A 21098-nucleotide genomic window follows, 5' to 3' on the forward strand; every position below is an offset into this window, starting at 1 on the left:
TCCCACCTCCTGAGAGGTGAAGGTGACCTCACAGCCACTGAGACTCCTGAAGGGATGTGAAGAAGGACTTTTTCTGATGTTTCTTTTCCAGAATGCTTTTCCTCTCTGCATTTGAATTCAACAGAAACGTTGGTCAGGAAGAACAAACGTGTGACTCTTTTTTGCTTTCCCTCTTGGGTGAGTCGCCGGAACAATCCATCATCCCAGATCACCTACAGTTTGTTTCGGAATAAGAGTCATCTGCAAACCCAAACTACAACGGGGGACCCCGTCGAGTTCAATATCTCCATCTCCACAGCTAGTGAGCTGGGCCCCTACAAATGCAAGGCCTGTTACAAAGACTGTACAAAGTATAGTAACAACTTCAATTTCACAATGGTGGGTAAGTGAAGTCTTTGGAGGTGTTGAGGGAGGGGGTCCCTGTCAGGTGGGGGTTCTTTCCTCTTCTACCCAGGAACTCTCTGCTCCCCTGCAAAGGATGTCTCCGAGCTCTTTATCTTCCTAACTCCTTCACACTTTCTCTTGCAAAGATGGTGGAATTTCAGAAAAATAGGCTGATGGCCTTCGACCCAATGTTGTTCATTAACACCTTAGAAATGGTTGAGATCTTCTCTAGATATTTTTTTTTTTTTTGGTTTTTTGGGCCACACGCATTTGATGCTCAGGGGTTACTCCTGGCTAAGCGCTCAGAAGTTGCCCCTGGCTTGGGGGGACATGTGGGACGCTGGGGGATCGAACTGCGGTCCTTCCTTGGCTAGCGCTTGCAAGGCAGACACTTTACCTCTAGTGCCACCTCACCAGCCCCTTCTCGAGATATTTTATGCATGGAATTAAAATTGACTTTATTTTTTTGAGGCCAGAGAGATGGTATAGCAGGTATGGTGTTTGCCCAGGTTCAACCTCCGGCATCCCATTTTCTGAGCACAATCAGGAGTAATTCCTGAGCACAGAGTCCAGAGTAATCCCTGAGGGGCTGGAGCAGTGGCACAAGTGGTAGGGCATTTTCCTTGCATGCACTAACTTAGGACAGACCAAAGTTCGATCCACCGACATCCCATATGGTCCTCCAAGCCAGGAGCGATTTCTGAGCACATAGCCAGGAGCATCACTGGATGTGACCCAAACACCAGAAAGAAAAAAAAGTATCCCCTGAGTACCACTGAGTGTGCCCCCCCAAAAAAGATTTTTTTTCTTGGAAGAGTCAATTAAGACTTCTTGGAATTGGGGCCTGAGAGATAGCATAGAGATAGGGCTTTGTCGTGCATGCAGAAGGATGCATGCAGAATCCCAGCATTCCTTATAGTCCCCTGGGTCTGCCAGGAGCTATTTCTGTGCTCAGAAATTACTCTCAGAAGGCTCAGGAGATGGGATGCTGGGCATCGAACCCAGGTATGTTACATAAAAGGTAAATACCCTACCTGCTGTGCTATCACCCCAGCCCCAGCTTTTGACATTTTTTAAAAAGCACAGTTTCTAAAACTCCCTTTCTCTGACCCTATGGTGTCATGGGAGTCCTAACAACCCTGTTACAAACTCACAAGAAAGCTTCCTTCTTTTCCCCGTGTCACACCTTGGTCCCAGGCAGTGACCTCCGAGAGGCATCCATGCTCTCTGCTCATTCACAAATATCTTTCGTGACTGTCTGCACCCTGCTTCCTGACAACCACAAAAAGTCGACTTCTGTTTCCAAGAAGGTGGTTGCTTCTCCCAAAGTTGCTCTCTGAGGCCACTGTGTTGAGAACAATGCCACAGGAATTCCTGCACAGGAGGAGAAAGGAAAGCAAAGCAATTTCACATCATTTTATTTGTCTTCATTATATGTTGGTCCCCAGAGCACAATTGTTCACCATTGTTCCCAACTGCTCAATTGATATTGTGAGCCATAACGGCAAAAAGCATCTGCTCAGATGTGCGCCCTGGCTGTGTGGTGTTGGGTACATTTCTTTTTGTTTGTTTGTTTGTTTGTTTTTGTTTTGGGGCCACACCCGGTGACACTCAGGGGTTGCTCCTGTCTATGCACTCAGAAATTGCTCCTCGCTTGGGGACCATACGGACGCTGGGAGATCAAACCACAGTCCATCCTAGGCTAGCACAGGCAAAGCAGATGCCTTACCGCTTGCGCCACCACTCTGGCCCCTGAGTATATTTTTTAATTTTTTTGTGTGTGTTTCATTTTACAGTCACACCCAGTGGTGTTTGGGGCTCTTTCCTGGCTCTGTGCTTTCGGGCTACTCCTGGTGGTGCTATATGCAATGCTTAGAGGGACAGGGGTTGACTTCATGCAAGACAAACCTTTGCTCCCCCCTCTCTGGCTCCTGGACAAATTTTTTGTTTGTTTGGGCCACACCCAGCAGTGCTCAGGGTTATTCCTGGCTCTGTGTTCAGAAATCGCTTTTGGCAGGCTTGGGGGACCATATGGGATGCCAGGGATGGAACCTGGTTTTATCCTGGGTCAGCAGCATGCAAAGCAAGTGCCCTACTACTGAGCTCTCACTCCAGCCCCCTGGAAAAAATTTTTAAACTCTCCAAATTCCAGTGGGCTCATCTGTGGAAAGGGCATGATGCTGACCACCTTGAAGTACTGCTGTGAAATGAGATCATGTGGGAACAAGACCGATGATGGTGGGAACAACTCATGTTGTTCTTTCATACCATATCATTGATGAGACTAACTTCATGCTTAAACTCGGCCAAGAAATAGTTATCGGGGCCAGAGAGATAGCAGCACAATGGTAATGCATTTGCTTTGGATTCAGCGACTGGGATGGACCCAGTTTGATTCCTGGCATCCCATATGGTCCCCGAGCTTGCCAGGAGCAACTTCTGAGCACAGATCCAGGACTAACTCCTGAGCATCACTGGGTGTGATGGCTATGAGGGCTAGAGTGGTGGTGCTAGAGGTCAGACATCTGTCTGCAATCGCTAGCCTGGAACGAACAGCAGTTCAATCTCCCGGCGTCCCATATGGTCCCTCCAAGCCAGGAGTGATTTCTGAGCACATAGCCAGGAGGAACCTCCAAGTGTCACTGGATGTAGCCCAAAAAAACCAAAAGACAAAAAAAAAAAACCTCAGGTGGGCCACATGCAAGGCAAATGCTCTATCCGCTGTGGGCTCACTCCAGCTCTTAACAAGTTATTTTTAAGTTTCTCAGGAAATAAAATAGCTGTAGGGGCTTGAGCAATGGCGCAGTGGTAGGGCGTTTGCCTTGCACGTGGCTGACCCAGGATGGACTGTGGTTTAATCCCTCGGTGTCCCATATAATCCCACAAGCTAAGAACAATTTCTGAGCACATAGCCAGGAGTGATCCCTGAGCATCACCGGGTGTGGCCCAAAATATCCAAGGAAAGAAAAAATAGCCATAAAAACTCCTCTTAATTTTATTCTTGAGACTGGATCTCAGCCATAAACAGAATTCTGAGGAGAGGCAAGTGTGGTTATGGCTCCTCTACCTGCAGCCTCTCAGCTTCTGGCTCAGGTCACCCTACATGAGGTGGGTCACATACCTACTGACCTTCATGCCAGGTCAGTGCAATCTTATTGAGAAACCATCTTGGGTCCACAACCAGGAAAAGAAGCCAAGGAGATAACTTAATGAGCTGAGTGTTTTCAAAGCAAGATTTGCTGGTGGGAGTCCTTGGTTCCATCCCTGGAGCTGTGTGGTCCAAAAGCAACACAGAGTGACTCCTGAGCACAGAGACAAGAGTAGCCCTAAACTACCTCTGGGTGTGGCACTAAAAGAAAAAGAAAAACACCAGCAGGAATTGAGCAGTGGTTTGATTTGTGTTAGTAGACTGGGTAAGTGTGTTCCTTTCACAAACGTAACTTTCTCAGCCCAGGGTGCTGCATCAGTGCAGAGCATTAGTGGTTTCCCAACAGAAACAGACTGAGATTGGTGGACCCCAAGCGAATTAGTCATTTCTGCAATAGAAGGGAAGGCAGATTGGAAAGTTCATGTATCATAAGGAAATCCCATGTGCTTCCCAGAAACAATGGTTAATAACCACCTCATATAGCGATGTTAACAATGTAATGCGGGGGGGTGGAGAAATAGCATAGTGGGTAGGCATTTGCCTTGCACATGGCAGACACAGGTTCAACCCCAAGAATCCCATATAGTCCCCTAAACCTGCCAGGAGTGATTTCTGGTTGCAGACCCAGGAGTAACCCCTGCGTCCTGCCAGGTGTGGAAAGGAAGGAAGGAAGGAAGGAAGGAAGGAAGGAAGGAAGGAAGGAAGGAAGGAAGGAAGGAAGGAAGGAAGGAAGGAAGGAAGGAAGGAAGGAAGGAAGGAAGGAAGGAAGGAAGGAAGGAAGGGGGCCCGGAGAGATAGTACAGCGGTGTTTGCCTTGCAAGCAACTGATCCAGGACCAAAGGTGGTTGGTTCGAGTCCCGGTGTCCCATATGGTCCCCCGTGCCTGCCAGGCGCTATTTCTGAGCAGAGAGCCAGGAGTAACCCCTGAGCACCACCAGGTGTGGCCCAAAAAAACAAAAAAAAAAAAAAAGAAAGAAAGAGAAGGAAGGAAGGAAGGAAGGAAGGAGGAAGGAAGGAAGGAAGGAAGGAAGGAAAGAAGAGAAGAAAGAAAGAAGAAAGAAAAGAAAGAAAGAAAAGAAAGAAAGAAAGAAGAAAGAAAGAAAGAAAAAAGAAAGAAAGAAGAAAAAAGAAAGAAAGAAGAGAAAGAGAAAGAGAAAGAAAGAAAGAAAGAAAAGAAGAAGAGGTAAAGAAAGAAAGAAAGAAAGGAAAAGAAGAAAGAAAGAAGAAAAGAAAGAAAAGAAGAAAGAAAGAAAGAGAAAGAGAAAGAAAAGAAAGAAAGAAAGAAAAGAAAGAAAGAAAGAAGAAAGAAAGGAAGAAGGAAGAAGAAAGAAAGAAGAAGAAAGAAAGAAAGAAAAGAAAAGAAAGAAGAAAGAGAAGAAAGAAAGAAAGGAAAGGAAGGAAGGAAGGAAGGAAGAAAGAAAGAAAGAAAGAAAGAGAAAGAAGAAAGAAAAAAGAGAAAAAAAAAGAAGAAAAGAAAGAAAGAAAGAAAGAAAGAAAAGAAAGAAAGAAAGAAAGAAAGAAAGAAGAAATAGAAATGAGAAAACTTCAAACTGAAATAACAGGACTGAAAAATTTAGTAGTCGAAATGAAAACCTCACTGGAAAGCCTCTCCTACAGAGTAATAGCAGCTGAGGATCAAATCAGTGAGCTAGAAGATGAGATGCATAACAACTCCATATAACAGAAGAGATTGGAAAACAAGCCTTAAAGCAAATGATCAGACAATGGAAGAGATCCTCAAAGAACGTGAACAGACAAAAATAGAAGTTTTTGATAAACTTATGGGACACCGGGATTCGAACCAACCACCTTTGGTCCTGGATTGGCTGCTTGCAAGGCAAACGCCGCTGTGCTATCTCTCGGGCCCCAGACCAAGACTTTGACTTAGTACTTTGCCAACATTTTAGGGTTTATTTTCTTTTTTTGTTTTGTTTTGTTTTGTTTTGGGGCCATGCTTGGCGGGGCTCAAGGGTTACTCCTGCTCTGTGCTCAGAATCGCTCCTTGGGGGGACCATATGAGATGCCGGGGATCAAACCAGGGTCCATCTGGGATTGGCTGCCTGCAAGACAAACGCCTTACCACTGTGCTATCTCTTTGGTTTTTGGGTCACCTGGCGGCACTCAGAGGTTATTCTGCTCTGCTCTCAGAAATTGCTCCTGGCAAACTCGGGGGACCATATGGGATGGTAGGAATAGAACCACTGTTCGTCCTGGGTCAGTCTCCTGCAAGGCAAATACCCTACTGCTGTGCTATTGCTCCAGCCTCCCCAGAGGTTTACTTTCTGAAGCTTCAGGTCCTAATGATGTTGCCTGTAAGGGGCCCTTTGAAAACTGTGCTGAATGTCCTTTCTGCATAAGAACCTTGAGCAACACACTTGATGAACTTCACACATAAACCCCGAGTTCAAACCCCAGTACCCTTCTCCACCCAAAAAGCCCTAAGCTTCACTGTCTCTTATCTCTCAAGTGTAACAGGTATTGCTTGCAGCATACCTAAAAGCCTGCTTCACCAGGGAACTTTGGAACATCACAGGTGGCTTTCTCAGGACCCTATGTCATACCAGTGTCCAGAGAGTGAAATGGCAGTGATGGACAATACTGTTTTCTTGCAGGTGACGCCAGCTGTCCTTATTGCCTGCCTCTCCTAATCCCCGCCTTGCTACTGGTGCTCGGAGCAGGGGCTCTAATCCTGGTGTTTTGGTTTCTATCAAAGCACAAAGCACGTAAGTTCTTCAAGAATCTTCTATTGGAGGCAAGGGGGGAAAAAGAATCTTCTCCTGGGGGGATCTGAGCAATAAGAGTATAGCAGGTTAGGTGATTGCCTAGCATGTGGTCCACCCAGATTTGATCCCCAATATGATCCCCATTGAGCACTACCAGGAGTTAACTCCTGAGCACAGAATCAGGAGTCTCCCCTGAGTACTATTGGGTGAAAAATCTCCATGAGATTAGGATACAGATATCAGTGGATTGAAAAGGGGTAGAGACAGGGAAAGAGTGACCAGTGTTGTGTCAAATAAGTAACGATGGGGCTGGATGGCAATGGATGGCGATGGATTTCTTTCTGCCATCCCAGGCCACGTGGCTCAGCAACCCCCATGAACCAGCAGGTTCCAGGCCCAGGTGATCGGCGTAATCAAGACTCACTCACATGCAGGCATTAGGAAGCATCATCTTTATTCATGCCCTGACCACCACAGGTGTGTGGCCTATCTCATAACCTTTCAAGCATACGGCCATTCTTAGCCCTGCATCTTATAATTCAGCCATCTTCCTCCGAGCGCCCAGCAGGGCCAAAACGCAAAGACCCTTAATCCCCTGGCTTCCGGGTTTATCTACCTATTCCAAGACCCCTCCCAGGAATAGGCCGGGTCTTGCAGGTAAGGTCACACCTATTATCCGGTTCCCAAGACCCCTCCCAGAAATGGGTGGGTCTCAGATAGGTACCCTACATTTCCCCCTTTTTTGAAATATAAAGACCCTATTGTAATTGTGACTCCACCTCTTTAGCCAATGGTGGGTTAATATTTTTATGCCAGCAATGTAATAAAGTGAAAATTAATATACCAGCCCTTTTCAAAAACATAACATTTTTGCAAAATATACTATACACTTAAAATTCTCTTAATGCTTATTTTTACCAAGCACTATTTTGGAACTTTCATGTTCCTATACTTTTAAACTATATTGGGGAACTTGCTGTTCCTATTACCTTTTCCTACACACAAGTACTACAGCATAAATGCAAACATACATTTTTAAAAACAGGCTAAGTACATTAAAATACACCACAGTAAAACAATTTTCAATTGAAAATATTAACTATGAAAAGGCAACAAAACACATTAAATTTATAAAGAAAATGATCTTAAGACAAAGATTGCAGGCGGGTAGAATAAGATGATTAAAATAAAGGGCTAAGCTGTAACCATGACCCCGTATGGATGAGAATGGAAAGGAAAAGGAGAGCATGGCCCTGGAGAGGGAATTGGTGTGGGACTTACAGTTCATGCTGCTGTCCTGAACATCTCAGTCCTTTCCTTTACTCTATTTATTTATTATATTTATTATTTATTTATTTATTTATTATTTATTTATTTATTTAAGTTATTTATGGTTGGGGGGAGGGGTCACATCTGACAATGTTTCAGGGGAAGGGAGACTCCTGGCTTGAGTTTCAGTGTATCACTTCAGGCAGGTGCTTGAGGAACCGTGTGGGGTTCCAGAGGTTGAACCCAGGCCTACCAGATGCAAGGTAATTACCCTACTTGCTGTACTACTCTCTAACCCCTGTGTTTTATAACTTATTCTTTATTTTGGCCACACTCAGTGGCTCTCAGGAATTACTCCTGGCTCTTGCACACAGCTGAACAGGACGGATGGTGGTTTGAATCCCAGCATCCCAGATGGTCCCCCGAGCCAGCTAGGAGCAATTTCTGAGCCTGGAGCCAGGAGTAACCCTGAGTGCTGCCAGGTGTGACCCAAAAAAACAACAACAACAACAAAAAAAAGAAATCGCTCTTTGGCAGGCTCGGGGACCATATGGTGAATGCCAGGGATCAGACCTGAGTCTGTCCCTGGTCGCTGAGTGCAAGACAAATGCCCTACCACTGTGTTCTCTCTTGGTGCAAGGGAAACGCCCTGTGCTATCTATCTGGCCCCAATATAACTCATTTATTTTCTTTTTTTTTTTGTTTTTTTTTTTGAGCCACACCCAGCATTGCTCAGAGGTTACTCCTAGCTGTCTCCTCAGAAATAGCTCCTGGCAGGCACGGGGGACCATATGGGACACCGGGATTCGAACCAACCACCTTTGGTCCTGGATTGGCTGCTTGCAAGGCAAACGCCGCTGTGCTATCTCTCCAGGCCCCTCATTTATTTTCTAGGCCATCACCCCAGTGAACAATCCGAGGAATGGGTGGTGTTAAGGCTGGATTCTGCAGCTCCCTTCATGAAAATGTGTATTTTTAGGTTTCTGGGCTGTCTCTCTGGTCCTCCTTCATGAAAGTCAAAGAATTTTTCAAAGAATTTCCCATTCTTGATGGATAGGAAGCCTGTACAAACATAGAAATAGGCATAGGCATGCGTTGTGCATCACACAGCAGCCATTAGGAACTCAGTCCATCAGTGCTCCCACTCTAACTCTGGCCCTGGTGACTCTGCCTGTCTTAGATGTGGCTGTGGAAACACTAATTTTTTTTTTGGTTTTTGGTTTTTGGGCCACACCCGGCGGCACTCAGGGGTTACTCCTGGCTGTCTGCTCAGAAATAGCTCCTGGCAGGCACGGGGGACCATATGGGACACTGGGATTCGAACCAACCACCTTAGGTCCCTGGATCGGCTGATGCAAGGCAAACATCGCTGTGCTATCTCTCCGGGCCGGAAACACTAATTTATCACATGTTCTCATCTTTGTCCTGAGCCTTAAAGATGATAAGACAGAGCTTGACAAGACTTTTTTTTTTTTTTAGTTTGTTTTGGTTTGGGGCCCATACCCGGCAGTGCTCAGGGGTTACTCCTAGCTCTGAGCTCAAAAGTTACTCCTGCCAGGCTCAGGGAACCATACGGATGCCAGGGATCATACCTGGGTCAGCTCTGTGCAAGGCAAATGCCTTCCCTGCTGGCTATCACTCTGGTCCCAGGACTTGACAAGAAAGACTCTTGGCCACTCCTAGAAGGCAAGCACTTTGTTTGTGGACTGGGTCTATGCTAAGAGGTAACTCAGCACATGAAGTCAAACCGGGTGACTCTGCCATGAGCCTGCTTACTCCTTCCTCAAGGGATTTACCACTTCAATCAGAGGAGCTGAACTTTCAAAGCTGACACCCTTTGGCACCTCTCCACTTGACAAATGTGCAAGAAAGGCCCCCAGGGGCCAGAGCCATAGCACAGCGGTAGGGCATTTGCCAATCCAGGACCAACCTTAGTTCTATCCTCAGCGGCCCATATGGTCCTGAGCCAATGAGCGTGATTTCTGAGCACATACCAGGAGTAACCCGCTGAGTGTCACCCTGTGTGGCCCAAAAAACAGAAAAAAAGAAGAAGAAGAAAAAAAAAAAAGACCCTGGAGTTTCAGCATAGGGCAGGCTTCCACACCTCTGAGTCTCCACTGTGCAACTGGCAGAATATAAGCTGTTTGGAAGTCAGGACAGTTCCAACTCTCTAAACAGACGGCAAAGTGTAAACAGACATTTTGGTTTACTTTCGGTTTGGGGGACCACACCCACTGTTGCTCAATATTGCTCCTAGCTCAATTCTTGGGGCTCACTTGCAACAGTCCCTAGCAGGCATGTAGCAACAGGAAATCGAACTGACAGAACCGGGTTATGCAAAGCAAGTGCCTTAACCCCCTGTACTATCTTCCAACCCTATAAATAGACTTATTTTTCCCCTACATGATAGCCATAAAGTGTAGTGTTACGTAAAATTATGTATAACAGCAGTAAACAATAAATTTTACAATAAACATAAATGTAACAATTGAATTCTCAGGAGACATTTCTTTTTTTCTTTTTTTTTTTTGGTTTTTGGGCCACACCTGGCAGTGCTCAGGGGTTACTCCTGGCTGTCTGCTCAGAAATAGCTCCTGGCAGGCACGGAGGACCATATGGGATGCTGGGATTCGAACCAACCACCTTAGGTCCTGGGTCGGCTGCTTGCAAAGGCAAACGCCACTGTGCTATCTCTCCGGCCCCATCAGGATACATTTTCATAAAAGACAAAGTAATTAAAGTTGAAAAAAAAACAAATTTTTTCTTTTTTTCCCCCGAAAAAAAATTTTGAATAGATAAATAAAGATGAAGAATTTACAATACATCATTCCAAAGCTTAATAATGTAAAGCCAATTTCATCAAACTGTGGGATATTGTACAAAAGAATAATACACAACTAATGGGGCCAGAGAGGTAACCACCAGTGGTTGGGTGTTTACCTTGCATGCAGCCAACCTGGATTGAAGCTGGGTTTGATCCTTGGCATCCCATACGGTCTCCCATGCCTGCCAGGGGCGATTTCTGAGCGCAGAGCCAGGAATAACCCCTGAGCAGCACCAGGTGTGACCCCCCCCCCCCCCAAAAAAAAAGGCATGTTCATGCTTTACATGAAGGATGTCCTATTTTGTTGTGTGTTTTTTTTAATTGGAATTTTATTAATTGTTAGATCCTGGTTTTGATTACTGTTATTACATGGTCTCCTGTCAGAGTCGGCCCTGAGTGGAAATAAAAATTACAACTACAGTGTGATACTGTTACATAGCTAACAGAATACTTTAAAACACAAAAAATATGGACAATACTCAATTTTTATGAGGTCATGGGGCAACTGGAATTTTCATATATAGAGAATTTACATTCATATCGAATGCAAAATAGAATGACTTTGAAAAGTGTTTAGCACATTCTTATAAAGTTAAATATGTCTGATAAACACTTCTTATTATTTAAATTCCTATATCTATGAATTTTCTACCTGCTGAAACTTACTTGTTTTGATTTGTGCTTGCTTAGTTTTTTTTTTTTTGGTGGGGGGGCACATTCAGCAGTGCTCAGGGGTTACTCCTGGCTCTATGCTCAGAAATCGCTCCTGACAGGCTCAGGGGACCATATGGGGACGCCAGGATCTTGAACCAACCGACCTTCTGTATGCGAGGCAAATGCCTTACTCCCATGCTATCTCTGGCCCCTGTTTGCTTGGTTTTTGAACTACACCAGGTGGTGCTCAGAAGTTACTCCTAGCAGCTCAGGAGACCATATGGGATGCCGAGGATCAAACCCAGGTTAGATCTAGTGTAAGACAGACACCCTACCCTCCTGTGCTATCACTCCGGGTCCCTGGAACTTACTTGTAACCCCTTAAATTAATACTTGTAAAACTTCAGAAGTCATTGATTTTCAGAAGATTAAAGAGAACTTTTAAGAGCCTATCTCAAAAGTGGAGTAGCTGGGTCAAATGGTAACTCAATTCCTAGTGTTTTAAGGAATATCTATATTGTTTTCCAGAAAGGCTGGCACAGTTGACATTCCCACCAGCTGTAAATGAGGTTCCCTTTTTCCCCACATCTGCAGCAACACTAGTTTCTGCTTTTGGGTTTTTTTTTTTTGAGTGAGGTTTGTTTTTTTTTTTTTTTTTTTTTGGTTTTGGGGCCACACCCGGCAGTGTTTAGGAGTTACTTCTGGCTCTGCACTCAGAAATCACTCCTGGCAGGCTCATAGGGACAATACGGGATGCCAGGGTTCGAACCTGGTTCTGTCCTGGTTGACAGTGTGCAAGGCAAACATTCTACCACTGTGCTATCGCTCTGGCCCTGTTTTAGTTTTTTTTTTTTTTTTTTTTTTTTCTTTTTGGCCACACTCGGCGGTGCTCAGGGGCTTCTACTGGCTGTCTGCTCAGAAATAGCTCCTGGCAGGCACGGGGGGACCATATGGGACACCGGGATTCGAACCAACCACCTTAGGTCCTGGATTGGCTGATTGCAAGGTAAACACCGCTGTGCTATATCTCTGGGCCCCTGTTTTAGTTTTTTGATGTGTGCCCGTCTCTGTTGTTTGAGGTAGTGTCTCGTTTTGATTTGCATTTTCCTGATTATTAGTAATGTAAAGCATTTCTTCATCTGCCTTTTGGCCATTTGTATTTCTTCCTTGTGGAAGTTCCTGTTCCCCCAAAAGCTCGAAACCAAATGGATAAAAGACATTTTTGCTTCTATGTTCCTTGCAGCACTAACTGCAATAACTAAAATCTGGAAACAACCCAAGTGCCCAAGAAAAGATGACTGGGTAAAGAAACTATGGTATATATACCCAATGGAATATTACTTGTTCTTAAGAAAAAATAAAATTAGGCCCAGAGAGTTAATCCAGCAGATTAGCAGCTTGCCTTGCAAGCCAAGAATGATACTACAGTGGATAAAGTGCTTTCCTTGCCAGCAAAGAGTACAGCCCAGCGTGATTCCTGGCTCAGAGCCACAATTACCCTTGAGCCACATTGGATGTGCATTTCCCCCACAAAAGATGAAATCAGGCAATATTCTGCTACACGGATAAATTTGGAGAATAGCATGCCGAGTGAAATGAAGAGAGAGAGATCAACACAAAATGATTTTTCTTACATACAGGAGATAAAGAAATAATAATAGTGGAATAACAAATGTCCCTAGACCCGGGAAACAAAAAATAGGAGAATTGATCCTCAGTAGGAAGACATGTCACTTAGGGGTGGGGTAGGGCTGGGGGCTAGGACAGAGGGGGGCTATGACTTTGGTGGACGGAAATCTTTAACCGGGAGGAGAAAATGGTGCTGAAAGGGGTAAAGTGTTTTGTGCGAAGCCCTATTAGTAGCAGGACTGTAAATCACAATACAGGATCTATTTTTTTTGAATTTATCAATGGAGTTATCAATGAATTTAATTGTATATTATGTTGCATTTAGGTTGAGGGAACACAATACTTTAAGGATCTCATACACAAACAACTGAGCTTATCTTTAGTTTAAAAAAAAATCCATAGCACCTATAGTAAAGGTAGAAGAGCTGTAGTTTCTTTAGTACATCTATTTCTTATCACTTCATGGAATCAGAGAACATGCCAGAAACAGGATAGTCATCAAGAGTAGTTAAAACTATAACGTAACCGTGTATTGAAAGTATCACTTAGGATACACAACTATACACTGAAAAATGTAAGCAATGCCAAGAAAATGGGACAATTAAAAATAAAAATCTGACTACTTACATAAGAGAATTCTCATAAATGGGGCTAAGATTGCCCATGTTTAACATCTCAAAAAAAGTTCAACTTATTATTTTACATTAACATCATGAAAAATTAAGACAAGGAGATCAAGGTTGTCTCGTGGATCGGCATGGTGACTAATTAATTCCCTTTCCTTCCCAAACCTCATCAAGCAGTCACTACATTTATGAGGTAAGTCAGTCGAATGCTTAAAATCCAAATGGAGCTTAAGATCTTCGATTTGTCCTGTTGAATACTCACAGTATTGACATAAGTAGACAGGATCTTTTTTTTAAAAGTGCCTCTTGTAGGGTCAGATTGGTGGGCAAGAAGCAAATGGTGGGGGGCATTGGTGGAGAGAAGTGAACAGTGGTGAAGGGATTAGTGTTGAAACATTGTATGCCCAAATCCGATTGTGAATCATTTTAAGTTAAGTTCTTTTTATTTTACTCTTTTGGAGAGTGCCTCAGGGTTACTCCTGGCTCCATGCTCAGAAATTGCTCCTGGCAGACTCGAGGCTCGGGGAACCCATATGGATGCCCGGGATTAAATTTGGGTCAGCTGTGTGCAAGGCAAACGTCCTACTCAGTGCTGTTATTACTTCAGCCCCCAACTTCAAGTAATTTCAAGATGACTACATTAAACAAACAAACAAACAAACAAACAAAAAGAGCCCAGGGTATCACAAAAATAGAATTCTTTTGTTTGTTTTTTGGGTCATATCCAATGGTACTCAGGGGTTACTCCTGGCTCTGTGCTCAGAAATCACTCCAGATACCTTCAGGCTCTGCTGCAATATTTATTTGTTTGTTTATTTATTTATTTTGGTTTGGGGCCACACCCAGTGATGCTCAGGGGCTACTCCTGGTTCTGAGTGCAGAAATCACTCCTGGCAGGCTCGGGGGACTATATGGGATGCCAGGGATCGAACCAGGGTCTGTCCTACTGCTGAGTTCTCGCTCTGGTCCATCTGCTATAGATTTTACACAGTGTCTCATAGGCAGCTCTTCTAAGTCTAGGGGAGGGTGAGTCACAGGTGAAAGGGGTCCTGCAGAGCTGGACTCAATCCCTAGAACCCCACTGAGGAAGCAGGTGGCTGAGTAGGGGTTTCCTGTACCTGACAGAGGCCTAAGTCTGAAAGCAGGTTTTAGAGTCAGAGGAAGTGAGGGAAAACAAAATCAAACAAAACAAACCAGGTAAATTGATTTAATCACTCTGCACTGTTTCATACAGGGAACGTTAAGAAAGAAAATGCCTCCAGAGTCTGTGAAAATGAACCAAAGGAAGCTATAATATATGCAAATGTCGAGAAAAAGCAAGCAGGTAAGGAAGGCTTTGGGGTGGACTTAGGTTTTGTCCTGATTTTAGGCCATCAGACACCTGATACATGAGGCTCTGCTGCAGATTTTACACAGCGTCTCACAGGTGAAGGGGGGGGGGGGTGTGTCCTACAGAACTGGACTCAATTCCTGTAACCTCACTGAGGAAGCAGGTGGCCAAGTGGGGGTTTCCTGTACCACAGAGGCCTAAGCCTGGAAGCAGGTTTTAGAGTCAGAGGAAGCGAGGGAAAACAAAACAAAACAAAACAAAACAAAGCAGGTAAATTGACTTAATCCCTCTGTACTGATTTATACATGCAACATTAAGAGAGAAAATGCTTCCAGACTCTCTGAAAATGAACCAAAGGAAGCTATAATATATGCAAATGTCAAGAAGAAGCAAGCAGGTAAGGAGGGCTTTGGGGTGTCCTTTTTCTAGGCCATCAGACACATGGGTAAACTTAATGGAATAACATGGGGGCTGGAGAGTTGCAAAGTGCCCCTCTCCTGTTATACCTCAATCCCTGGCACCCCATATGGTCCCCAGGGTCCCCTAAGAGAGATCCCTGTGTGCAGAGCCAGGCGTAAGCACTGAGTGTGGCCAGGTGTAGCCCCTGTGCCTCCTGCCAATAAAAGAGGGCAGAGGATAAATAATGTCTCTTATCCCTGGTATTCAGGCCCTTTTATCCAGGGATTACTGGGAAATCACCCCTGATTTACCACAGATCTCTCCATAGATATTTTATGCACATTTATTTAGAAAGATGTGAAATTTATTTATTTTTTGTTTTGTTTTCTTTGGGGGGGGGGCCACACCAGGCAATGCTCAGGGGTTACTCCTGGCTATGTGTTCAGAAATCGCTCCTGGCAGGCTCAGGGGACCATATGGGACACTGGGATTCGAACCACCGTCCTTCTGTATGCTAGGCAAATGCTCTACCTCTATGCCATCTCTCTGGCCCCGATTTATTTATTTTTCTTTAGAAAAAGTACTAAATTTATTTAGAAAGAGGGAGAAGCATGTGTTCAAGAGAGAACATGGGCTTCTCCAGAGAGGAAGAGACAAACCAGTTAATTGTGTGTTCCAGGGAGAACATAGGCCCAAGTATTCACAAAGGGGCCTCGCCAGAGGGCATCCATGTACTCTCTGGTTGTTTTCAAAGACCAACACACCCTGCAGGTTTGCCTTATCTGCCATGTTCCAAGCCCTTTGAGCACCTCAACCCAGGTACTGGTGCTACTTTATGATAAACAGACCCAGGCCCTGAGCCAATAGGAGAATAAACAGACACTATTGACTGAGGCCTAGCCCAGCCTGTTCCAGGCACACCCAAAAGCAATGAATCTACCATGCCAAACCCAACACCTTTGACTCCCCATTCACCTGGTTTCCATTTTTTTTTTTTTTTACAGAGGCAGAGTCTCAGCCAGACGTGGAACCAAGGCTTTATGTGCCTGTGGCTGAAGAAGGTAAGTGCTTGCTCTCCACAAAGGCCAGAAACTCCTGCCATTGTGAGCACCACTGGCTAAGCTACTGTCCTCCAATAAGTGGAGATGCAGCTTCGAGACTCAGTAACTGTTCTTTTTTTCTCACCCAGAAGGTGCACATGCCCAGGAAATCCAGTATGCCAGCCCTGTGTTCCCAGACATGGCCCCAGGAAGACAAGGTGAGTTACAGATGCAGTGATAGACGAGCTCTAGACAGGAGGTACTGGGACGTTGGCAGGGTGCTCAGGAACAGGCAGAAGGTACCACATGCAGAAGTCAGCAGTTTCACTGCTCCACCTAATACAAAAGATCAGGAGAATAATCCAAAGAAGAGGCTGCAGGGGCACTTCTCCAAGATATCATTTAACATGGTCCCCGGCAAATCTAGTGATAGTTAGAACTGTTGGGGCTTTGAAGATGTTCAAAGGGCTGGAGAGAGCATTGGGTTTCAGCCTCAGCTCAGAGCCTGGCAGTGTTTAGGCATCCCCTGGTGTCCCCAGACTTCCAAGAAGCCCAGAGTGTATCCCCAAATGCAAAAGAGAAAATAAAAATATGTTTGGAGTTGTGAGGCTGATTCGGCTGCTAAAGAAACAGGATGTTTTTTGAGTCTCTGGATATATTTCCAAAGCTGATTGAATGACCTTTGTTTACTTTTCAGATGAGGGTGGTTGTAAAACTGACCATGTCTACTGTGAACTCAAGGTGTAAAATTTCAGAATATAAGCTACATCTCACGGCAAGACACTCTTCAAAAAGCTGTTTTACACACACACACACACACACACACACACACACAACACACACACACACACACACACACACACACACACACACACACACACACACACAAAGAGAGAGTGAAACTCTCCTGGCCCATGCAGTGAAATTGGCTCCATCTCTTTAGCCCACTGGGGTTCAATGCCCAGCTGTGCCATCAGCCCAGGGATGGGGCAGGAAGCTCCTGACTGATAAATCATAACTTTCTTTTCTTTTTTGGTTTTTGGGCCATGCTCGGTGGTGCACAGGGGTTACTCCTGGCTCTGCACTCAAAAATCGCTCCTGGCAGGCTCAGGGGACCATATGGGATGCCGGAGATTGAACCCGGGTCCGTACTGGGTCGGCTGTGTGCAAAGCAAATGCCTAACCACTGTGTTATCTCTCTGGTCCCCTCTGGGTCATAACTTTCAATCATGCTTTTGCTGTTTTGCTTTGCTGTCCAGCAAATCATGCTTTGCTGGTGGAGCCACACATGTATCAAGGTTTACTGAAGTGCTCTGCACTCAGGAATCACTTCAGTGAGTTCAGCAGACACTGAGATATGGGGATCAAACCTGGGTCAGCCACATGCAAGGCCTTTCCCCTGTACTACTGTTCTAGCACCTAAACCACCTATTCATCCATGATCTTCTCACCTAGAGGTTCTTCCTGACACATGCAAAGACCCTTTTCCAAGTAAGGAGACAGTCACAGGTTCTAGGTTCTTAAGGTTTTAGGACCTTAAGAAATTATATTTTGGGGCCGGAGAGATAGCATGGAGGTAAGGCGTTTGCCTTTCATGCAAAAGTTCAAATCCTGGCATCCCATATGGTCCCCCATGCCTGCCAGGAGTGATTTCTGAGCGTGGAGCCAGGAGTAATCCCTGAGCGCTGCTGGGTGTGACCCAAAAAAAACAAAGCAAAACAAAAGAAAAACAAAACAAATGATATTTTCCCCCCTGTGGGGGAACAACCCCCTCTCCAACAACCCCCTCTTCCTGGCCCATAGCCAATAATAGGGAATAAAATAATTCCTGCCTTAAATATTTCAACTGGAGAGCTGTACATTCAATAAAAGCCCAGAGACTGGGGCTGGAGAGATAGCACAATGGTAGGGCATTTGCCTTGCACACAGCTGGTCCAGGACCGACAGTGGTTAAAATCCCGGCATCCCATATGGTCCCCCATGCCTGCCAGGAGCAATTTCTGAGCGCAGAGCCAGGAGTATACCCCAAGCGCTGCTGGGTATGACCCCTCCCCCCCAAATAAAAAAAAAGCCCAGAGATTTCTAGGGTTCTGGACTGAGAAAACTTGGCCCTAATTTTCCTGTTCTGTTTTTCTTGGGAGTGGATCTGAATTTAATTATTCCCAAGGAAGACCGTCTGACTAGGTGAGTCCTCATTATCACAGCACCTAATCATACTTGTGAGGCACTCATTCTGTGCCAATCTCCTTCAAAGCAAAGATTATTATTAATTTGGTTTTATGGGTCAGGGAGTTCCAATGGGTAGAACAAGTTATTTCATGAGTCCTCCACATCTCTGTAGGTGGTTGAAGTCAAAGTCAAAGCGTGACCAGGAAGAAGGAAAAAAAACCACTGTGGGAATGCTAAGTGGAATGAGAGACTCCCATACACAGGTCCAGATGAATTTCAGGATTTCTGAGTGTGTTTTATTTTTTTTTTTTGGTGGGGGGAGGGGGGGTTGACCACACCCAGCAGTGCTCAGGGGTTATCCCTGGCTTTGCATGCAGAAATTACTCCTAGCAGGCTCCTGGGATCATATGGGATGCTGGAGATCAAACCTGGGTCGGCCTCTTGCAAGACAAAGCCCCTACCTGTTGTGCTATCACTCCAGATCCTGAAAAGCAACACTTCTGAGCAGAACATTCTCCCTTTCACTGCTGATATTTGGACTAAAGGAAGAGATGAATTAATTCCTAGAGACTAAGAGATTAGGGGACTCCAGAGCCTCTGGACTGAATCCTGGTTCACTGTGTGACTCTGGACTAAGTTTCCAACCTAACTTTGGGCTTCTGTGAGAGTGAGGGAGGTTAGGGGGAGAATCCATATAAGAGAGTTGCTGGGGGAAGGAACTCGGGTGATGGGACAGGCCCAGACAGATGCTAAATACAGTACTCCAAAACCAGTAACCCTTCATTCATGCTGTTTTCTCTCAGTCAGTCTGGAAACAATGAACCCGGCTGCTGGTTCTATGTCTGTCTGAGCCTGAGACCCAGCCTGAGAACATCCTGGGACAGTCTCTTTTTTTTTTTTTTTTTTTTGGTTTTTGGGCCACACCCGGCGGTGCTCAGGGGTTACTCCTGGCTGTCTGCTCAGAAATAGCTCCTGGCAGGCACGGGGGACCATATGGGACACTGGGATTCGAACCAACCACCTTTGGTCCTGGATCGGCTGCTTGCAAGGCAAACACCGCTGTGCTATCTCTCCGGGCCCCTGGGACAGTCTCTTACACAGGTGATCTTCAGGACAGAATGCATGGCCCAAGGGACAGAAGAAAATTGGGGAAGGGGGCTCATACCCCAGTGGTGGATGCTGAGTCGCCATCTTTGCTCTTCCTGCAGTTTTTACTGTGAGAAGCCAGTTTGCATCCACTAGGCCTCCCAAGTGCCAGCATCAATGTGTAAGGCAGAATCCCTTCATATTAGCTCCCTAGGTTGCATCTAGGTAATTGTGGAGCTATCCAATGTCCCCAAGGATGCTGTCCATAAGGAGTGACCCAGCAGGAGTTGGGGGAAACCAGACAGGGGGACTCAGTACACTCTCGGCATGGGTGTGGGTCTCCCTGAATGAACTCCAGACTGTTCTTGGCCTCTCATCCAAGGCTCACGAAAGCCCAACAACAGAAACCAGAAGATCCAGGAGGCCTATTTGAAGCAAGAAGATGTAAATACAAGTGGGTGAGGCCACTAGTATCTCTGAAATGTTGGTTGCAGCCAAGAAGGGTAAGGCCGGGCACCAAGAAGGCTAACATACTGGTCCTCTCTCCTGCCCGGTGCCCCTCTTCCCCAGAACCTATCCACACACGTTCAACTCCATTGATGACTTCTGGGTTGTCCCAGTTTCCCACTTCAACCGGGATCCCCAGAAGTGGGGCTGGCAGGACCAGTAGATAATATGCTCAGGACTAAATTCTTGGACTGACCCTGGTTATAACCACTTGCTAGTGGAGCCCAGGGCTCCAAAACGAGGAGCTAGTGAGATGCAGGACTGGAAGCAGACGTTGATGCAGGAAATAATCCACACAGTGAAAGGGAACAAAAACGGGTTCAAGAAATCCAGCACTTGGGGCCGGAGAGATAGAATGGAGGCATTTGTCTTGCATGCAGAAGGTTATTGGTTCAAATCTTGGCATCCCATATGGCCCCCCAAGCCTGCTAGGAGCGATTTCTGAGCGTGAGCCAGGAATAACCTCTGAGTGCTGCCAGGTGTGGACCCCCCCCCAAAAAAAAAAGAAATCCAGCACTCAAGCAAGGAAGGAACCCACCACACAAGCTTTTTTGCTCCTAAGAAGGAAGGAAGCTTAGTCGCCAAAGTGATGGCACAGTGGTAGGGCATTTGCCTTGCATATAACTACCTAGGACAGACCTGGGTTCGATCTCCGGCATCCCATATGGTCCCCAAAGCCTGCCAGGAGTAACCTGGCAACACTGTGTGTGGCCTTCAAAAACCAAAAAAACCCACAAAAACAAAAACAAAGAATAAAGGAATGCAGCTTAGTGGAGGAATACCAAGAATGAGCACCTGCCTTCCTCAGACCCTGCTTTTATTGACAAGAACCAGGCCACAGTGCTCGTATCGGCAGCACATATACTAAAATTGGAAAGATACAGAAATTAGCATGGCCCTACGCAAGGATGATACACAAATTTGTGAAGCGTTTCATATTTAAAAAAAAAAAAAAACCAGGCCACACCTTAGGGTGGAAGAGGAATACCAAATAGGAAAAATAATCCAATGATCCTATCATCAGATCACACCCTAGGGTGGAGTATGAATATTGATTAGGTAGGACCAGTTAATCCAATCACTGAGCCATCTTCCTGGCCCTTCTGTATATAGATGAGAGAAAGGGAAGAGAGAGGATCAATAGGTGCCTCAATAACTATATCCCTTCCCTCTACATTCAGGGTTGCACTTAGGCGTTTTCAAGTCTACATATTCTTGTTTGTTTGGTCTTGGATTTGGGGCCACACCTGGCAGCACTCATGGGCTACTCATGGCTCTGAGCTCAGAAACTGCTCTTGGCAGGCTCAGGG

The 21098-nt window shown here is 45.5% G+C and overlaps 1 long non-coding RNA gene and 1 other non-coding gene across 2 annotated transcripts; both read left to right on the top strand.

Moving 5' to 3' along the window:
* Positions 1–16214: 16214 nt before the first annotated feature.
* LOC126020504 (uncharacterized) lies at positions 16215–16831 on the top strand. Its single transcript, XR_007499603.1, has 2 exons — positions 16215–16244; positions 16724–16831. It is a non-coding gene; the product is annotated as an uncharacterized LOC126020504 (long non-coding RNA).
* A 3797-nt stretch (positions 16832–20628) lies between these two features.
* LOC126028726 (U6 spliceosomal RNA) lies at positions 20629–20731 on the top strand. Its single transcript, XR_007502464.1, has one exon. It is a non-coding gene; the product is annotated as a U6 spliceosomal RNA (small nuclear RNA).
* The last annotated feature ends 367 nt before the right edge of the window (positions 20732–21098 follow it).

The sequence above is a fragment of the Suncus etruscus genome, chromosome 1 (assembly GCF_024139225.1).
Source record: "Suncus etruscus isolate mSunEtr1 chromosome 1, mSunEtr1.pri.cur, whole genome shotgun sequence".
NCBI classification, from domain to species: domain Eukaryota; kingdom Metazoa; phylum Chordata; class Mammalia; order Eulipotyphla; family Soricidae; genus Suncus; species Suncus etruscus.